Source organism: Bubalus kerabau, chromosome 6, assembly GCF_029407905.1.
Source record: "Bubalus kerabau isolate K-KA32 ecotype Philippines breed swamp buffalo chromosome 6, PCC_UOA_SB_1v2, whole genome shotgun sequence".
Classification (NCBI taxonomy): Eukaryota; Metazoa; Chordata; class Mammalia; order Artiodactyla; family Bovidae; genus Bubalus; species Bubalus kerabau.
The window spans coordinates 69,234,632-69,257,199 of NC_073629.1; positions in this window are offsets into that span (position 1 = coordinate 69,234,632).

A 22,568-nucleotide genomic window follows, 5' to 3' on the forward strand; every position below is an offset into this window, starting at 1 on the left:
GAGAAGAGGTGGACTTTTTGAAACTCTCACAGGCAAGCACTGGGAGGCCCATAACTAAGCTCTCAAGCAAAGCAATGTTAGCTCCTGGCAAAGCCATTAATTTTAGACTGAAATCATAGAGGCAGATGGTCATTTATGAATACAAAATGCAAACTGGAAATTACTTCTCTAGCAACCCCAACTACCAGAACATAGCCAGAAACTAGACAACAAATTTAAAGCACTTCTGAAAAGGTAAAAGAAAGATCAAAGCCTATGTGCTTTCCTCATACAAAAAGGCTCAGCTCTTGTTTAGCTCTTAACAACTCCTATTTTATAAACAATGTTAACAGAACTGGTAATCAGCTATCAGTGGAGCTGATACTAGTGATGAGCACATAAGCTGTTCCAATCACTGCTGGTAACCAGTCAAAGAAATTGTTTCTTAATCTTTCTTAAAAAAATAAAAAAATATTGAAAGTTACCACAAGGTGAGGATAAAAGAAGTGTTCAAAGCCCTGTATAACTTGTGATGTCGTAAGGACATCACTACCCACAACCCATTAGTGCCCACTGTATTACTAATAGACCCATTAGTGATGAGTCAGTAAGAAAATTGTTCAGTAATATTCTTCCTGCTGTTTGAAAGGCAGGGAAGGGTATTTGGGGAAGAGGCAAGAGTAGGAGGAAGACTTTTCATATCACCTTTTAATCTTTGAACCATATTGTCGTAGTGTCTTTGGGCTGCCATACAGAATACTCTAGACTGGGTGGCTGAAACAACAGAAATTTATTTCCTCACAGTTCTAGATGCTGGAAGTCCAATATCAAAGCGCTTGCAGGATTGGTTTCTGACGATATCCCTTTCTGCCTTGCAGACAGCTGCCTTCTAGCTGTGTTGTCCTATGGCCTTTTCTCGGTCTGAATGCACTTCTCTACCTCCTTTGCTTCTTACAATGACATCAGTCCTAATGGATTAGGGCCCCATCTTAATAACCTTAACTATTTCCTTAAAGGCCCTATCTATAGTCACATTTGAGGGTATAATTCAATGTTGAAGAAGGTGGAAGACCTTTCTTCAACATATGGATTTGGGGGGGTTGGGGGATATAATTCAGTCTGTAATAAAATATTTATTCAAAAATATAATAAAATAAATTTTAAAATAAAAAAGTAAATATTAACCTGCTACCCCTCCCCCTTTCACAATTAATGGAGCAGCCACCATGTGCTAGGTGTGTGACAAGACTCTGGAAGAAAATGAATCACAACAGAGGAGTTTACAATAAAGTAGAAATGGAAAAACCAAATGTTTTGATATTTAATTTAACTTCCTGGAAAAGAAACAGTCATTTCCTAGTGATGTTTCTAAGATGTTGCCATACCCAGCACATCAAATACTCTCCTCTCTATCTCTCTTTCTCCTCTTTTTTCTCTTCTCAATTCTTCCTCTTCTCTTATTTCTTGCTTATATTTCCAGTTACTTTTTTGTAAAGTCATTCTTTTGACTGCTCCTCTTTCAAGAAGTAGTCTAGGGAATTTCCTGGTAGTCCAATATTAGGACTTCCACTTTCACGACAGTGGCCCCAGTTCAATCCCTGGTCAGGGAAGTAAGATCCTGCAAGACCCTCATCATGGCCAGAGAAACAAAGAAGTAGCCTGGACAACCTAAATGTCCATAAACAGATGAATGGATAAAGAAGATGTGGTATATATACCCAATGGAATATTACTCAGCCATAAAAAAGAGTGAAATAATGCAATTTGCAGCAACAGGCTGGACCTAGAGATTATCATATTAAAGTGAAGTAAGTTAGAGAAAGACAAATATCATATGATGTAACTTATTTGTGAAATCTAAAAACATACATAGAAGAGTCTATAGAATCTCTTATATTTTTCTGATTAATTCATTTTTTCTATCCCTCACACTTTGTAGTTTTGAAATGAGATGCTCTTATATTTTTCAAATTATTTTTTAATAATAAAGTTAAATATTTTAAAAAATTAAAAATAAAAAAATGATACAAAAGAACTTATTTAAAAAAACAAGCAGACTCACATACAGAAAACACATTTATGCTTAACAAAGGGAATAGTAGGGGCAGAAGTGGGGAGATAAATTAGGAATTTGGGATTAACATGCACATACTACTATATACAAAACAGTAAACAACAAGGACCTACTGTATAGCAAAGGGAACTATACTCAATATCTTGTAATAATTTATAATGGAAAAGAATCTGAAAAAGAATATATATATATATAATTGAATCACTTTGTTGTACACTTGAAACTAAGGCAAAATTGTAAATTAACTATACTTCAATTAAAAAAAATAAAATAAGGATTTCCTTGGTGCTGTGTAGTGGTTAAGAATCCACCTGCCAATGCAGGCAACACAAGTTCAGACACTGGTCCAGGAAGACCCACAGGCTGCAGAGCAGCTAAGCCCGTGCACTGCAATTACTGAAGCTCATGCACCCTGGAGCCCAAGCTCTGCAACAAGAGAAGGGACCACAATGAGAAGCCCTGGACTGCAACTAGAGAAAGCCTGAGTGCAGCAACGAAGATCCAACGTAGCCAAAAATACATAACCAAATAAGAACTTTAAAAAATAAAATATATTTTAAAAATCTTAAAGTAACCTGGAGACTATTAAAAGTTTTGATTCAGTCTTGCTCATTTAAGAGAATTTGGGACTCGGTAAAAAATTTTGCATTTACCTCATGTTCTTGCTTAGGGTGGAGGGTAGCAGGGATTCCGGTTTCTACTGGGGGCTTGTTTTCACTCCTTTCTTCTTATTACCATTATTTTGAATTAGCTGGCTACATCTTTAGCCCTCTGGCATTGTAAGGTATGATTTTGTACACGCATTGTTCTAGAACAAGACTGAAGAAAGGCTATTCTGGTTTGACTGTTGTAAAGACAAACGCAAGAAACCAGGGCAAGTAGTGATGACTCCAAGGCCTACAGCTGCTAAGTGTAGGCTCCTGACTGCAAAATGTGTCCCTTGCCATTCTAAAATGATTCTATTTCAATGGCTGTGGAGCGCAGTTGCTGAATGGGCTTAGTCATTTCAAGAAAACGAGGTTTTTTGTTAAATGAATTCTTTTCCACCTTTGATTTGTGAGTGAAGGTTCTTGCTTTAAATCTGTTTTGCCAAACAGCTGAAGTACGCAAAGGAGGGCGCAATCTCTGTACTGCCACAATACGCCCGCTTGCACTTCAGACAACTCAGATGGGTTGTAAATATCCCATAATTTGCTAGGGTACTGAAGCACAGCTTTGTATCAGGTTTTTCTTATTCCTCTTCTTCAAGCCTCCTGGCATCTCTCTTATCAAGATTTGACAGCAATGGGCTCATAGCTCAGCTGCCTATTTATGCTTAATCCAAGACTGAGAAAACATCTTACCCTGAGAGATAACTTTCTAGAAAGTTAGATCCCTATTTGATATGTAAAGTTCAAGATTTGCCTGCAAAAACCGGTAAGCAGTCACCGTGGAATTATATTGATGGAGGGGGAAAGACAAGCTCGAAATGGGGAGCAGATACCATACATATGGCCTTTGAAGTAAATTTTATAATTGCAATATTGAGATTAGTGGCCATAAAATTGATTTGAGCAACTCCCAAGTGAATGACCAGCTGCACAGCTAACAAACCTCCATGCTTACCTGCTCCACCCTTCCTGTTCTAATAACACCTCTCACAAGTGAAAATGTTCATTTATGTCAAAATGTCCCAAGTCAATGGGGAATTCACTGGGATGACAATGGTCATAAATTGACATCTGATTCTGATCTCATAATGATGCTAATCTGTTCAAACTCTTGACTGCCTGGCTGAAAGATAAGCTCACCTTCAAAATAACCTAATAAACACAATCTTCTTGAGAGCTGAACTTTAGTGGTATGAAAAATGTTGTGATTTGAAGGTTATTTTAACCAGAGATGCTTATCTTGCAAAATTCCCATGGTTTTAACATGCACACCTGAAGTTCACTGCCATGCTGGCAGATGTCTGTGTCCACATTGAAATGTTTATTTTGCTACTTCACTATTTCAAGGATAGCATTTGTCTTGTCTTAATAGATGGCAGGGAAGGTTGGGGTGAGGACAGAATTACAGAGCTGAGAGTTATCCGGCTAGTGATTACAAACCAAAGTTTCTTATCTGGTTCCAGGCTGACTGCAATGAACTTGTTAAAAACACAATATTACAGGTTCTGCCCCTAGGAGATCTTGAGGTAGGCCCTATGAATTTAGAATTTTTAAGGCTCCCTAGTTGATTAGGAAGACTTTCCAAGTGGCTCACTTGGAATCCGCCTGCCACTGCAGGAGATAAGGGTTCAATACCTGGGTAGTAAAGATCCCTGGAGAAGGATATGGCAACCCACTGCAGTATTCTTGCCTGGGAAATTCCATGGACAGAGGAGCCTGGTGGGGAGTCCATGGGGTCATAAAGAGTTGGACATGACTGAGCAATTGAACACAAGCACGAGTTGACATGTACAGTCAGGATTGAGAAAAATTGCTGTAAATCCAAACTCAACAGAAACAATTCTGTCCTATTGCCATTTATTCTTCCAAATAACACCCTAAAAATTCTGGCGCTTATGGGCAAAATAGATACAGAGTCAGAACTTGATAACCATTAACAAAAGTAGTAACAACAGAAAAGTAACAGAAAAACACTAGCATAGTTTTTAAAATGTTACATCTTCAGAAAAGATATGTGTAGTATACAATCAGTTCAGTTCAGTCGCTCAGTCATGTCCAACTCTTTGTGACCCCATGAACCGCAGCATGCCAGGCCTCCCAGTCCATCACCAACTCCCAGAGTCCACCCAAACCCATGTCCATTGAGTTGGTGATGCCATCCAACCATCTCATCCTCTGTTGTCCCCTTCTCCTCCTGCCCTCAATATTCCCCAGCATCAGGGTCTTTTCAAATGAGTCAGCTCTTCACATGAGGTGGCCAAAGTATTGGAGTTTCAGCCTCAACATAAGTCCTTCCAATGAATACCCAGGACTGATCTCCTTTAGGATGGACTGGTTGGATCTCCTCACAGTCCAAGGGACTCTCAAGAGTCTTCTCCAACACCACAGTTCAAAAGCATCAATTCTTCTGCGCTCAACTTTCTTGACAGTTCAACTCTCACATCCATACATGACCACAGGAAAAACCATAGCCTTGACTAGACAGACCTTCATTGGCAAAGTAATGTCTCTGCTTTTTAATATGCTGTCTAGGTTGGTCATAACTTTCCTTCCAAGGAGTAAGCAATACTTAACCTTAAAATAGATGATGTTTGATGGAGAAAAATCACAAAGACTGGGGAGAGCACACACGTACTCCTAAACTGGAATACACAGTGTGGAGTGTGGTCACACTCACACTGCACTGCACCCCTCCGTGGCTGAAACGCCATGGTCAGCAGTGGGAGGGCACTTTGGCACCATTGCTTGATGGTGCAAAACATCAAAGGGCTGATGAGAACCATTAATGATCCAACGCAACATCCCACTTCATACTGATAGCGTTATGCTAGTGGCCAACAGAATACGAACCAAGTCACGCTTAGAAACACACAACTGTCATAGCAGAATAGACAATCTTCTAGACAACATTTCTACCAAATGTTTACTTTGCTTCTACTTAAATACTTCTGCCTGAGGTAGCTTACTCCCTTTTTAGAGAGCGCTAATAATTAAAAGCTCTTCTGTTTGTTGAGCTAAAATTTGTCCTTCTCTCTTTTGCAGCCATTTGTCCAAGTCTAATTGTGCTTCTGCATGAGAGAGCTTTTCAAATATTGGGAAACAGTAATCCTCACTCTCCTACATCTTCTCTTCAGCAGGCTAAGCATCCCCCAGTTTCTCTCATGTTCCTTCTCCGGCATTGGTTAGCGTTCTCTGACCATTCAGGCTACCTTCCTTTAAAATACTCAGAGTTCTGATGTCCAGAACTGACCATAATACTCCTGATTTGACTGGACAATGTAAACATGAGTGAGTCTACTAGCTCATTTGAGCTAGACGCTGTATTTCTACAGACACAGAGCAGGAGAATAAGCTCTGGCAATCAAATCACAGCACTGGCGCACCACTTGCAGCCACTCATGCCTTTACCAAGAGACTACATTTTAAGCCTGAGGGCACACCCTTGCCCTTGGCCATGGGAACCTTACGCAAGGCCTCTTTGGCTACACGATCATGAGCTGAGGCACTTCTGCTTGACCTCACCTTTCCAGGTCCCTTTTCACACTGCCTTTGCTGGGCAGAGGCTATTTGTGATTCTGGACACTCTCCCTTGAAAATTACATCACATTTATCACGACACATTTGAGACAAATTATGTGATTTTTGGATGGACATGTCCCTGAAAATATTCACATTTTCCTCACATTCAGGAGAGATCATGCCCCTGAAATGAAGCCAAGCCCCCAGGTCACTTCCTGCTGGGCCCTGGGGCTCCCACTCTGTCCACAAAGCCCAAGCCCTAAGCACGTGTTTAGCATGAACTTCTGTTAAATCATGTCTCCCTAGGCACATTTACGAAGTGGTTTTGGTACATAAATGTTGGTTACATTTATGTTATAAAATACATTTATCCCTATAAAATTTTATGCTGTTAAATTTGTCTATTATGTTGTAATCTCTGTGGTTCTATACTATAATCCAACATACTTGTTACATTCCCACATATGTATCACATGCCAATATGATTTGCATGGTGGATTCTTTACTGACTGAGCACCAGGGAAGCCATTACTTGCATGGCAGCAACAGTCTTTTCCAAGGCATCATTAAGACTGTTGAAGAGCAAAGACCAATGACAAATCCTTGTGGTTCTGTCCCTAGAAACCTCTGTCCACGTGACATTGATCCATTAAACCACACTCTTTAGCATTGTGCACCAATAAGTTACGAGCCCATGAGTAACTGACTCAAAAATTAACTGACAATTCTTGCCTGGAAAATCCCACGGATGGTGGAACCTGGTAGGCTACAGTCCATGGGGTCGCAAAGAGTCGGACACGACTGAGCAACTTCACTTCACTTCAAGTAAATTATATTGAAATTGTCATAGAAAAACAAGGAAAGACTAAGAAACTGTGATAGACCAGAAGAAACTAAGGAAACATGACAAATAAATGCAGCAAAGTACCTTGAATAGGATCCTGGACAGAAAAAGAACATTAGTGGGAAAACTGGTGAAAACCAAATAAAGCCTGAGTTTTATCAACATTCATTTCTTAGTTTTGATAAATGTATAATGGTTCTAAAACATGTGAACATTAGGAGATGAGAGAAGGGTATGTGAGGACTTTCTATACTATCTTACAACTCTTCTATCCATCTAAAATAATTTCAAAATTAAAAGTTTTTAAAGTTTCAAAAAAAAGTTTTTGGAAAAGGCAATAAATGCTTAAAATGTCACTTCCAAGTTTTACTACATTTTACTATTAACTATAAAAGTGAATATTTGTTAGTGACCACAACAGTGAGGTCAACAGCCAGGCTTCAGCAATACTTGAACCGTGAATTTCCTGATGTTCAAGCTGGTTTTAGAAAAGGCAGAGGAACCAGAGATCAAATTGCCAACATCCGCTGGATCATGGAGAAAGCAAGAGAGTTCCAGAAAAATATCTATTTCTGCTTTATTGACTATGCCAAAGCCTTTGACTGTGTGGATCACAATAAACTGTGGAAAATTCTTCAAGAGATGGGAATACCAGACCACCTGACCTGCCTCTTGAGAAATCTGTATGCAGGTCAGGAAGCAAAAGTTCGAACTGGACATGGAACAACAGACTGGTTCCAAAGAGGAAAAGGAGTGTGTCAAGGCTGTATATTGTCACCCTGCTTATTTAACTTATATGCAGAGTACATCATGAGAAACGCTAGACTGGAAGAAACACAAGCTGGAATCAAGATTGCCGGGAGAAATATCACTAACCTCAGATATGCAGATGACACCACCCTTATGGCAGAAAGTGAAGAGGAACTCAAAAGCCTCTTGATGAAAGTGAAAGAGGAGAGGGAAAAAGTTGGCTTAAAGCTCAACATTCAGAAAACGAAGATCATGGCATCCGGTCCCATCACCTCATGGGAAATAGATGGGGAAATAGTGGAAATAGTGTCAGACTTTATTTTTCTGGGCTCTAAAATCACTGCAGATGGTGACTGCAGCCATGAAATTAAAAGATGCTTTCTCCTTGGAAGGAAAGTTATGACCAACCTAGATAGAATATTGAAAAGCAGAGACATTGCTTTGCCAACAAAGGTCTGTCTAGTCAGGGCTATGGTTTTTCCTGTGGTCATGTATGGATGTGAGAGTTGGACTGTGAAGAAAGCTGAGCACCGAAGAATTGATGCTTTTGAACTGTGGTGTTGGAGAAGTCTCTTGAGAGTCCCTTGGACTGCAAGGAGATCCAATTAGTCCATTCTGAAGGAGATCAGCCCTGGGATTTCTTTGGAAGGAATGGTGCTAAAGCTGAAACTCCAGTACTTTGGCCACCTCATGCGAAGAGTTGACTCATTGGAAAAGACTCTGATGCTGGGAGGGATTGGGGGCAGGAGGAGAAGGGGATAACAAAAGATGAGATGGCTGGATGGCATCACTGACTTGATGGACGTGAGTCTGAGTAAACTCCGGGAGTTGGTGATGGACAGGGAGGCCTGGCGTGCTGCAATTCATGGAGTGGCAAAGAGTCGGACACGACTGAGCGACTGAACTGACTGACTGACTGACAACAGTGACCTTGTGGTTATTTACTTCTGTGGTATCTATAATGCATACATTGTTAAACACTCACCAGCACACCACTCTTAAAGATCTTCCTCACTAATTAGAAAAATGTTAATAGTCTGCTCACACCCTTGACTATGGTAATTATTTTTTTTAGCAATTGATTCCTATGAGAGAAACTGATCCTCTGCTTTCTCTGGAAATAAAATGGTTGTATGACAACATAGCTTTGGAACTCTTTTTGTCTATACTGCATGTGTGCATTGTTTCTGAAACAACCAGGGTTTTCTGAAACCTGTTGTAATTGAGGACATTTTAAATATTAATATCAGAAGAATCACTTTCTTATTAAGGTCCAAGCTAAAAATGAATTCCCTTATTGTGCAAAAATGTTACATCATTAACCATCTCCCTGTAAACAATCACTCAAGGCATTACTGCCTAATTACTCCCTGTCCTGTATACACTGGGTTACAGTCCTACATACCTAACCACCATGTGGTCAGGACCATACATCCCATGTTGGCTACTGAGTTGTCACAATATACCCTGCAAATGCTTTTTGGAAATCAGATACATTGTGTCTAAGGCAGTCCCTTGACTAACTGGTCTAGTTTCTCCTTGAAAAGAATTAGGCTGATCCGATGCAAATTTTTTCTTGGTAAACTCCATACTTTCATATCACCCTCTTTCAAAAAGTATGTGAAGTGACTCTCCTGTTTATTTGTTTGATTGCAAGCTGTCTGAGACTCAGACAAATGTAACGGAACTTCAGGAAATTGCTTCCTAATTGTCAGACTTCCACACTATGTTCAGGAAAACATGATCACAAGGTTAACTTCAGAATTGCTTCTGTTTACCTTCATTTTAATCGAAAGCAAGTAATTAAGAAATTTTCTCTCTGGAAGACTTCTAATAAGCAAATTTCCATTATCCTTAACCACATAGTGTGAGCTGACTTTTCTTTTTTTAATGAATCTTGTAATGTGTACGTGGACATGCATTAATCCAGTTATGGCTGAGCAGAGCTGAGCCCATGAAGGCAAGAATCAAGGGCTCTTGCATAAATTAATAAGTGCAGGGTGTACACTTTATGGTTTGAGATGAAAAGGACAAGAAAATCTTTATCTCTCTCTAGCCCAAGGGACAAAACATTATTTATGTTTTTAATGTAACCATGTTCCATTAACACATGTAAAAATGTGACAAATAGGATGACAACTTGAATAAAGGATTTTACAAACGATAATAGGTACTATCTATTGTGCCAAGCAATCCACTATGCACTTTAAACAAATCACCTCATTTAAAATAATGGGGGCTATTATCCTTTTTTTACAGATGAGGAAATTGATGTTCAGAGATGTAATCTTGTCCTAGATGACCGTGGTGGTAAGTGATGAGTTGAGATTTGAACTTAGGACCTCTTGGTAGCAAAATCTTCATTCTGTCTCCTATACCTCTCTCTTTGGTTCTGTATTCATTTGAACTATTGAAAAAATAAAATGATGAACTAACTCTTTTGCTGTGAAAGACATAGGAAGTAGTTCTCATATCCTATTAGCAAAATCTTTCCAAAACACACTTCAATACCTAAACATGTATCAGTTCAGTTCAGTTTAGTCGCTCAGTCATGTCCGACTCTTTGCGACCCCATGAATCGCAGCACGCCTGTCCATCACCCTCCCTGTCCATCACCAACTCCAAACATGTATATAGCTTCATAAATTATGTACTTGTGGAGTCATAATACCTTAAAGTGTGCATTATAAAATATATAAAAGTAGGAAAATTGTAAAATGCTATAAAATTTAAATATTTTCTAATATTTTCTTCTCACATTCAATGTGTTTTCTTGTACACCCCTGCAACTTATGCACAGCCTCTAACTGAGGCTGCCCTTTGGCAAGTTTAATCAATTTTACACTGGCTTGGTAAATTCTTATGAGTACTTTGCACTAGTATTTTTACAAGTGGGTTTATTATTCCAAATATAATTAACATCAGGCAACATTGGCTACTTTTCAATTGTAGGTGACATGAAAGGAGCACAACTCTTAGAGAGGATCAAAGGGTAAGAGCCGAGCCTGACTCCAAGCCTATCCCATGCCTGGGGTGTGACCTGCCCCTCATGGCAGCCTGCACAGCTACACTGTACCATCTGCGCAGGAGCTGGAGTAGCATCACTAATGAACGGGGGTTCTGAATGTTAACAAAAGGTTATATATCATAGAGCACCCAGTGACCATCAAAATGCCATGTTAACATTTCACAACTCAGATCCACCATCTATTTTGTGGACTGACTGTGAAATTTTACTAAGTGACTGAAATGTGGAGAGTTCATGCAAAATCTAAAGAATTTTGCAAGTTTCTTTTCTTCAATAATCATTTATACTGTTTTAACAGTGCTCTGTGTTTAGTTAGAACATAACGCAGACTACTTTACTGGCTTAAATTCCCAGCACATGCCTGAAAAATTCCATGGACAGAGGAGCCTGACAGGTTACAATCCAAAGGGTCACAAAGAGCCTGATATGACTGAGCAAATAATCACGAGTGAAGAAGAGCTTTCCAGAAGAATAAGAACACTTGGTGGCATAATTCATCAGGGAATATGGGTAAATCACAGCGACTATAATACAGAGGGGGCTCTTGATTAATGACTGTTCTTATACAGTCCAGCTAAATATTCTTAGGAATCACTCTGATTTAGTAGTTATAAAACTGTGTTCAGTGGGGTTCACGAATGGTGCCTGCCATGCCCCCTGGGGAAGGAAACAGCAACCCACTTCAGTATTCTTGCCAAGAGAATCCCATGGACAGAGGAACCTGGTAGGCCACAGTCCATGGGGTCCCAAGAGTCGGGCAAGACTTAAGAGACTAAACCACCACCGTGCAGCTGAGGGTGGAGAGGCAGAAAAGCATGTAACCAGGAGGGGGCGCTCTGGGCCTCTTTCCCTAATCAGAGCTACTTTCTTCTCTTTTATACCTTAGAGATACTTTGAGAATTTAACAAAAGGCTCTGTTAAATAAAATTAACCAAAGACCCAATGCTGGAAATTTAGTTTTTTATCTCCATAAGTAAAATATAGACTTTTCCTGCCGTTCGTTTTTAAAACTTGAGGAAGAATGTGAGGCAAAAATCAAATTTGATAAAACTCCAAGGGCCAAAAAATGTAAAAAAACTCAGGAAATTAATAAATTTTGGTTTCTAGATAACACTCCATATTGAAATACAGTTTACTTGGATTACCCAAAGTTAGAATTTCCAAACTTATCCCCACTGAGGATGACCTCAATGACAAAGTCACTCAGCTTGGCACACTTCTGACAGTCTTAATTCAGACGTATCTGGAGGATTGATAAGGGATGTGCTGGGGTTTTGAACTCTGAATAGCTGATTATCAATCTTTGTGGGTGTTTCCAAAGCAAAATCAAGATAGATGAATCTTCCAGCAAATGGGTGGGGATAGGGGGAATTATAGGAATTAAAACATACTGGAATACCAGTGTCCTTGCTCTGAAGGATTTTTCTGCAAAATATGTTGGTAGAGAACTGCCATTTTCAGTGGAGTGTAACATTTGAGGCTGTCAGTGCTGGCAGCCCTCTCAACACGGGCCTTGTTAGAGTTTGCTATAGGCAAGAAGACAATGCTTATGGGGTCCCGTATAGTTGAAGTGAACCAGTAATTACAAGCACAGACAGACTGCCACATACTTAGAAAAACAGAAATTGCTTTGACACGAGTGACTCAGCATCTCAAAAAGTTCTAGTGCCTATGCTCCAGAAGAAATTCTGTACGTATTGGTCAACGCGACCCCAATCCATTTTATGGCGGAATAATTCACAATAGGAAACATATTCTCTAGCCAGGCAAATCTACTGCAAGTTTATTATCACTTCCAAACCTTTGCCCTCCTTAAATCTTGCTCCTGAAATGCCTCTCTGCTTCTATGTACATTGTCTTCATTCTTTAAGAATTATATCAAACGTCATTCTTCAGTCAGCTCTGCTTATAGCAATTTCTTTATTCTCCACATTAATTCATTCAGCAAATATTTATGGTGTATCTACTATAGGTCAGGTACTGTTATAGGTACTGTTGATACAATGGTGAGGGAGACACACAAGTTCCTACTTTTATTGAGCTTAAAATCCTAGTGGAGAAGACCAGGGTTAACAACAACACATTATATATATAATTTTTGTCTGTGTGTGTGTGTGTACTTTGGACACCTGATGCAAAGAGCTGACTTATTTGAAAAGACCCTGATGCTGGGGAAGACTGAGGGAAACAGGAGAAGGGGGCAACAGAGGATGAAATGGTTGGATGGCATCATGGACTCAATGAAAGTGAGTTTGAGCAAACTCCAGGAGATAGTGAAGGACAGGGAAGCCTGGAGTGCTGCAGTTCATGGGGTAGCAAAGAGTTGAACATGATTTAGCTACTAAACAACTATATATATATATATACACACACACATTTACATATTCACACACATATTTATACTTAATATCTTTTAATTCCAGGAAATAGTGCAATGAGGAAATATAAAGCAGGATGAGGGAGTCTCTAATATCCACTGTCTGTGACACTCATTTTTAATGCAATATCTTGTATTCTGATTTAACTTTTAATCTGAAATGATTTTGTAAGAGTCTTAAGGGAGAGATGTACTATCTTTGTATCCTACACAATGCCTGACTCAGATTATGCAACAGATGTTCAATAGATATTTGTCGAATTTTCTCGATTTATTGAAATCCATTTGCTGACATCATGGAGAAAGATTTCGACTTGATGCTGACTAATAGGCCGGCTTAGTCCCCACATAAAGACAAGAAGCTTTGGGAATCATTTGCAGCTGTCACAACAACAGATGCTAATCTAAGTCACAGATATTTGGTTTTCAAATATGCATAGATGCCATCTATGCTACACTTATTGTAACTACACAGGGATGGTTCATAAAATATAATGCTCATATTTTCTCTTTTCTGTACAGTCTTTAATCCATATATTTTTATTTTTTTCAAAATGAAGTTTGTAATTAATTATATTGGTAACTTTATTTTATATACCTTTAAGATTTTTTTCATACAAATCATGAAAAAAATAACACTGAGTGAAACAGCATCTGTGGGTATTTCTGTAAAGGCTTCAGTTTCTTTACATAACCAAAACCTGAAAGGCATATTCTTTATGTCATTCTTTGCTCTATGATAAGTTATTTTATTTTAGTAAATCGCTCTGTAAAACATTTTTGAGTGTCCTCAGCTACAAGATTGACCTGGGTAAAGAAAGTGGAAATGCAGGCATGAGGAAATTCTGTACTTGCCCGGGGTGAGGGGACCAGCCAGATACTTAATATACTAATGTTCTTATCAGTGGCTTTCATTCTTTTTCATCTCATTATGATTCAGAGTGTAGAGCACCCTTCCAGGATGACCTTCATTTTGTGGTTGTTGTAAACAGAATGTGTATTCTGGAGTCAGACAAACAGATTCACACTGTAATTCTGTTACTCACTTGCCAAGTCACCATCTTTCTGAATCTCAGTTTCCTCACTATAAAATAGACTTCACAGAAACCACCACTTAGAGTTGTGGTGAGGAGTAAATAAGATGTGTTAGCCGCTTAGTTGTGTCCGATGCTTTGCGATCCCACGGACTGTAGCCTGCCAGTCTCCTCAGTGAGAAAAGATGCATATTAAATGCCTTGAACACACGGGACTGTCAGTGTATTACCACTATTTTCATCATTATTTCTCACTTTGTGCAAAGCATTGAAACAGACATATGAATAAGCACCTTCTAGGACTTCAAGACTTTCAGTATAGATGGGGATAGAGAAACCTAAGCAGACAATTCCAACTAGTGAATGAACAGAAGGAATGAGTGCAATGATAGAGAGATGCCCAGGATAGTGTGAGAGCCTGGAGGAAGAGTATCTAACTCATAAGGTGGGAGAAGGCTACCTAATGAGTATCACATGGGAGGTCTTAGAGGATAAATGGAAGTTCAGCAAGATGGAGAATGAAGAGTAGTCGAGGTACAAGGAACAGCATCAGTCAAAGCACGGAAGCAAGTGCACGCAGGGAGCTACAAACTATTCAATATTGCGGCCCACAGGCCTAAAGCAGAGAATGGTCAGCATGAAGAAAGGAGACTAGAGACAAGCAGAAGCATGGCTCATGAAGGTATGTCACAATAAGGATTTTTAATTTCATCCTGTAGAAAACTGATAGAAAATGCAACTGGAGCATTTAAATAGATAATTGATACAGTTATATTTTGGCTTCCCTGGTGGCTCAGATGGTAAAGAATTTGCCTGCAGTGCGAGAGACCGGTTCTGATCCCTGGGTTGGGAGGATCCCCTGGAGAAGGGAATGGCAACCCACTTTAGTATTCTTTCCCAGCAAATTCCATGGACAGAGGAGCCTGGCAGGCTACAGTCCATGGGGTCGCAAAGAGTCAGACATGACTGACAGACTAACACGTTTACTAAACTTTCATAGTTAAATTTGAATAAAATATGTCACACTGGTAACTGTAGAAAAGGGGTTGGATGAAGATATTAGGAAGTGGAGAAACACTTCAGACTCTAAAGTAGGGCATGGTTGAAAGGATGGATTTAAGAATCAAGAGGTAATTAGGCAAAGCTCGATGTAGGGAGGAAAGAATCAAGGAGACCGCACAGGTTTTCACCTAGGTGGCTGAAGTGGAATGAGTTTAGAAAGTTCTGGGATATTGTGAGGGTCCAGTGGGGACTGATTCACCCATCCTCCAGGGCCCTGAAACACCCTACAATTACGGCAGGGGTTGGAGTGGAGAATAATAGTGAAAGCTAAAGACGTCTGTGAATTAGGCACAATGACATTCTGGCTCCATCAGTAGTGGTCACTAATACACTGGTGTAAACCTGCCCAGAGTATGAGTTTTATGCCAGAGTAGATGCATGCTTGTGTGAAGTGGTAGTGGGGTGCATCAGTCAGTTCAGTTCAGTCAGTTCAGTCGCTCAGTCATCCTGGCTCTTTGCGACCCTATGAACCACAGCACGCCAGGCCTCCCTGTCCATCACCAACTCCCGGAGTCCACCCAAATCCATGTCCATCGAGTCGATGATGCCATCCAGCCATCTCATCCTCTGTCATCCCCTTCTCCTTCTGCCCTCAATATTCCCCAGCATCAGGGTCTTTTCCAATGAGTCAGCTCTTCGCATCAGGTGGCCGAAGTATTGGAGTTTCAGCTTCAACATCAGTCCTTCCAATGAACACCCAGGACTGATCTTCTTTAGGCTGGACTGGTTGGATCTCCTTGCAGGCTAGGGGACTCTCAAAAGTCTTCTCTAACACCACAGTTCAAAAGCATCAATTCTTCGGTGCTCAGCTTTCTTTATGGTCCAACTCTCACATCCATACATGACCACAGGAAAAACCATAGCCTTGACTAGATGGACCTTCGTTGGCATGGGAACATTAGTGTACACCCCAACCCTCCACTTGTGGTGTGCATACAGAACAGGGCCCAAGGGACAGTCTTGTACTGGGAAGTGAACCAGGGTCCAACCAACACCTAAAGGAACACAGCATTCTGTGACAAGAGCTTAAAGATTAAGGTGTTTGTTAGTAGTGGCACAAGATTTTCCCTTCCCTCAGTTCAGTTCAGTTCAGTTGCTCAGTCATGTCAGACTCTGCGACCCCATGAATTGCAGCATGCCAGGCCTCCCTGTTCACTCAAACTTACATCCATCGAGTCAGTGATGCCATCCAACCATCTCATCCTCTGTCATCCCCTTCTCCTCCTGCCCCCAGTCCCTCCCAGCCATCAGAGTCTTTTCCAACCTGTCAATTCCCATACCACCTCCAGAGGTGCCAATGTTAAGTGCTCTCTAATTTATTATCACTTCCCCTCTTAACAGAGCAAACTGTTAATTCTTCTGACCTCCTCAACCACATGCTCCTCTTCACTAGTACCGTGATCAGTGCCCATAATATATCTTTTCCAGAGAAGTTTCAAGCACTCAGAACTCATCACAGTGGATGAGCAGCTTTAACTATTAGCTCCTAGAGCCTCAATGTGATGAAATAGCAAATGTTAAGGGCCTGCGGTCTTAATTGATTCTCCTGGTGGCCTCACACGCAATGAAGGGACCCTCAGAGATACATCTTACCACTATTTAACAGTCGTCTGAAGAGGGGGTCACTCAGTGCATCTGACCTCCTCACCAAACAAGACCAAACCAGCTGAGTGTTTCTAAGGATTTCCATTACCTTCCAACAGACTCATTAACAGTTGTGAACTTCTGACTGACTTTAAAATCCATTTTTACTGAGCGTGTATGTGAATGCTCTAATTCAGCTAATAAAATATTTGGAGGGAGATACACTTGTAGATGGGACTTCCCTAGGAGCTCAGTAGTAAAGAATTCACCTGCCAAATGCAGGAGGTTTGGTCCCAGTTGGGAAGATCCTCTAGAGGAGGAAATGGCAACCCTCTCCAGTATTCTTGCCTGGGAAATTCCATGGACAGAGGAGCTTGGCAGGCTACAGTCCATGGGGTCACAAAAAGAGACACGATTGAGCACACATAAGTTATTGTGTATACCTATAGATGCCTTCAAAAGGTTATGTAAATTAAAGGAAGAGTTCTACCTTTTAACTCAAAATCATTCATTTATATCTGTAAAAACACTGAGTGCTCTTCATCTTCTTAGGGCTAGAAATTCTGCCTCTTTTTGGTCTTCTAACAATGCTAACATGTCTACTGAAACATGTGACTCGAATATAGAGGTTACTGAATTCACCAGTGGTACAGGATTCAGGCTATTTATTAAACCCTACCTTCAACTGTTCTGGGAAAGCGGATGTGTTCACAAAGATGCTTTTGAGAGAACTGTCTCCAGACAGCACATAAAAAGACAGAGACAAATCCAAAGTTTTGACTCTGTCTCATTCTCACAAAATAACTCAGTATTCACTTTTCCTACTATACCTTGTGATTCCCTTCTTGGCTGTGTTAGTTAAATAAAGAATTAGCTCTTGGACTTCCCTGGTGGTATAGAGGATAAGAATCCACTTGCTAATGCAGGGGACACAGGTTCTATCTCTGGTCTGGGAAGATTTCACCTACCAAGGAGCAACAAACCCTGTGTGCCACAACTATTGATCCTGTGCTCCAGAGCCCAGAAGCTACAACTACTGATCCACATACTGCAGCTGCTGAAGCTCATGGGCCTAGAGCCTGTGCTCCGCAATAGGAGAAGCCACCACAATGAGAAGCCCGAGCACCACCACAAGGAGTGGCCTCTGTTCACTGCAACTAGAGAAAGCCCACGTGTAGCATTATGAATCCAGTGCAACCACAAACCAAAATAAGAATTAACTCTAGATACAAAACTAAGAGACACCTTGACATGTATTCAGGAAACTGTGACCTGCCCAGCCCCATCCCTCTAGTCTGTGAAATTATTTTGACAAAGAACAGCTTCACCAACCTTGTAAAAGTGTAAATGAAAAGCACACTAGCATCAGCAGCAGGTTATTTACGGTATGGCTGTACAAAACTGCAGGAGCATAGAGATTGCTTGCTTTTAGGAAGGCTGGACTGGCACAGAATACACTTTTCCTGGGTATGTTTTCTGGCTACTGTTTGGAATCAATTTTAGGGCAAAAGTGCATGAGGCTGGAGGTAGGAAATGGGAAAAAATCTTGTATAACAGCAGTTTTCAAGGATACAGCCACTTTTTGGTAGAAAATTAGGACAGTGACAGTTTATTTAAACAGAATGGCTCAAGTTGGGTTCTCTGAGCAAGGATTTGATGGAACTTGTGCTAAACACACTTGTAAACAGAGGAAGAAATGACTTACATTTTTGCTTTTGCTTTTTAGAGTAAGGATTTTGCTTTTCAAATGTTCCAGACACCCCCAGTGTTTGAACATAAGTTTGTGAATGCTCATACCCAATTGAGGATAGGTTGACATTTACATTTCAATACATTGCAAGATTAATTTTGGTTGTTCCACTTCCTTACGCATTTCAAAGAGCTTCATATCATCTCAAAATAATCACAGGTCTTACAATCTGTAGTTATGTCTAGAGGCTACACATTTGGTATGAACTTGAGCAACCTACAAACCCTGTAGACTTGAAAAGTCTTATTTAGAACCAAGCATCCAAGTCTTTTCAATCAGGGCATGGAAAAGTGATAGGTAACCAGTTTTCCCACCTTGACCAGCCAAATATAGCCGGATTGGAGATCTGCTGTAAACAGTTGAAATAAGGTTCACCTAAAATCTGCTTACCAAGTTTATGATTAATCTTTCTATCCACAGTTTTATTCTATTTCTTGTTCTCTCTGACTTCAATCTTTTTCTTGTCTCCTCAATCCTCAATCCTATGTGACTGAACACCAGTCAACCAGAGTCAGCAACTAAAATTGTTGCTGTAGATAACATCATTAACATACTAAAATCACTGCTTTTGACATTATTGTTAATGTACCAAGATTGCTATTAAAGATATCATTGTTAATGTACAAAGTCAGATTATTTCTACAGGGCAAGATGACCTAACAGACCTCCCAGCCATGGACCACCTGGTCAGAGAATTATAAACCTGAGACATCCTGATTCCCAAAACTAAGGTTAAGAAATGTCATAGAAATGTCACAAGATGATGGTTAATCTTATCCCCTTTGTTGTTCCCCTTTAAAAACTACAAACTCAAAGACCAAGACAGAGTGGATCTGAGACTTGTCTCCTTCTGCCTTGCTGACCACCCTGTAATAAACCCTTTGTTGTTGTTTAGTGGATAGGACATGTCCAACATTTTTGTGATCCCATGGACTGTAGCCTGCCAGGTTCCTCTGTCCTTGGGATTTCCCAGGCAAAAACACTGAGGTGGGTAGCCATTCCCTTCTCTGGGGGATCTTCTTGACCCAGGGATTAAACTCGCATCTTCTGCATTGCAGGCAGATTCTTTACCACTGAGCTACCTGGGAAGCTTTCTTTGCTGCAGATATCCACTGGTAGAATTTGACTTTCTGTGCTGAGGGCAAACCACCTCTTCCTTCATTATTACACTGTGGTAGTTATGGAATGACACACCAGTTTTCTCAATGTCTTTGAAATTAAATTTATTTATTGATGTTAAAGGTTCACCTTTTTAAATAATAAAGGATTGATTGGCCTTTATTTTATTTAATTTTAATTAAACTCAACATTTATTGGCTGTCTTCTGCATGCCAAGCAAAGAACAAAGTACACACCAATGAGTTGGACTAAAAGAGTACACCAAGATGACGATCCCTGGAACCCTAGTAGTACAGGGGGGACACGTAGAATATTAAAAATAGAATGCCAAATAATATTTTAGTTCTCAAAAAAATGTAATGTATGTGAAACAAAAATACTAAATGTAATTTTATAGTTGTTTTCAGAATTATGCAGTGGTCCACCTTTGAAAAATGGTATCCTGTACCCTAAACCAGCAGGGAATCTTGTAAGAGATGCCCCCCGCAGCTAGATGTGGTAGCAGAATCACTGAATGCTCTACTCTGAACTGGCTACTTTCTGGTCTTTTTATGCCAGTAATCTTTCTTCACATTTTCTTGCTCATGTGTCCCCTAACCTAAAGTATGAAAAAAATAACTACCCTTTACATATTCCTGACCATTATCCTAAATGTTTAAATATTAGTTTAAATAGTTGCAAAGACATAATCTCCAGCATATTGCAAATATTTGCATGTATTAATATTGTTTAATTTTTAAATAAATAAAATGGAATCTAAATACCAAAGTGCTTGATACCCACTATCATCTATTTAAAAGATACATGAACACACTCTGACAGTTGGACATTTTCACAACATTTTCTTTCTTTGTGAAGTTTTTTCATTCTACTTTCCTCACATAATTTTACCCTCATATAATATTATGCTATGCTGGAAAATATTTTATTGATTAACAAAAAACCTATTTCTTTTGCAAATATGAAGCTCTAAGTGTTAAATTACTTTTTCATGGTGTTATTCTTAAAATTATTAGTTGTAGATGGTTGATTAAAGCAATATAGCCATGTTTTCGATTTTGAAAAGTAATTATTAGACAAAACAAGTAAAATGTTACTGGGAATATACCTCAACACAATAGATTTTTTCTCAATTAATTTATGTAAGCTTGGATTAAAATTATTTAGTGTTGAAATGAAACATGATTCAACATCAGTTCAATCCTATTAATCCTTAAACTTCAGCATTTATGTGCTGAGGAATCATTCAGTGGAAATGGACAGAGTTCCTTTAGACTAGTGTTACTCATTTTTGATCTCCTAAGATAAATGCCGAAAATCACACAGTAATCTATCATCAAAAATTATTTTTTCATGATCTTTCATCTGACAATTCAAAGGAGTCCTCTTCAATTTTGCTGATAACAAGAAATTGAAAACAATCTACCTTGTAAAAGGGTATGTTATTGAGGGATTAAAGCCATTCACTTTTCAGTTCCTGGGAACTCTAGCTAAACAGAGACTTATCAAGTGATCATTTTTATTATTAACTCAACTCATTATAGTCTTTCACTTTCACAAGAGGCACTTTATTTGTAAATTTAAAATTAGGTGAAACTGGAACCTGTGCACTTTAGGCTGTTTGTTTTATCATGGCCTATGAACAAATCTATAGTTTCTTGCCAAATGTTCATTTACAGAATATATGAAAGCAACTTTAAAAGGGTATGGCAAATACTGGGTTGACCAAAAAGTTCATTAGGATTTTTCTGTAGCATCTTACAGAAAAACCTAAATAAATTTTGGCCAGCCCAGTAGATGACAAATACTTGATGCTGATTTATAAAAATAGATTATATTATCTTCATTTCATAGTTGAAGATTCTTAAGTCCACAGAAATATAACAGAACTGGAACAAGCATATCAATATCTGAAAAGGAGACACAGATCCTATTTAAATGACGAAGTTGGTTTTCTAAAGTCTAATACACCCTAAGGGATGGGACGAGGAGGGAGAGGGGAGGGGGTTCAGGATGGAGAACGCATGAACACCCATGGCTGATTCATGTCAGTGTATGGCAAAAACCACTACAATATTGTAAAGTAATTAGCCTACAATTAAAATAAATAAAGTCCAATACATTACATACTAGATTGCATCTGAGGAATATTTCATTCTATACTTAGCAATTAACATCAAGAAGTAGTAAGGCTTGGCTTAAAAGTGAGTATTGTTGTTGCTCAGTCACTGAGTTATGTCCGACTTTTTGCAATCCCGTGGACTGCAGCCCACCAGGCTCCTCTGTCCTTGGGATTCCCCAGGCAAGAATACTGGGGTAGGTTGCCATGCCATACTCCAGATCTTCCCAACCCAGGGATTGAACTCACATCTCTTGCGTCTCTTACGTCTCTGTCTTTTGCATTGACAGGCAAATTCTTTACCACTGTGTGACCTAGGAAGCCCTGCACACATATATGTATTTATAATACCAATTATTTTTTGGTAAAAAGTAACAAAATTATTTCTCCTCTAGCCCTAAAAAAGACTCAATGTTGATCTGTTGAAAGTAAATGTTGACATTTATACTTCTTCCTCTTTGGAACCATGCAAAATATTCAACCAAATAAAAGCACTCACTCTTTTTTCATCATTGACTATGGTGACTATGCCAGGATGATGTGTTTCATAATCAATAAATTAGTATTCCTCAGTATCCTTGTAACAAATGTTAAGATGAATTGGTATGGTATATATGTCAGGATCCATAAAAGAAAACAAAAACCACAGGAGGAATTTTTAACATGAAATTACTTCAGG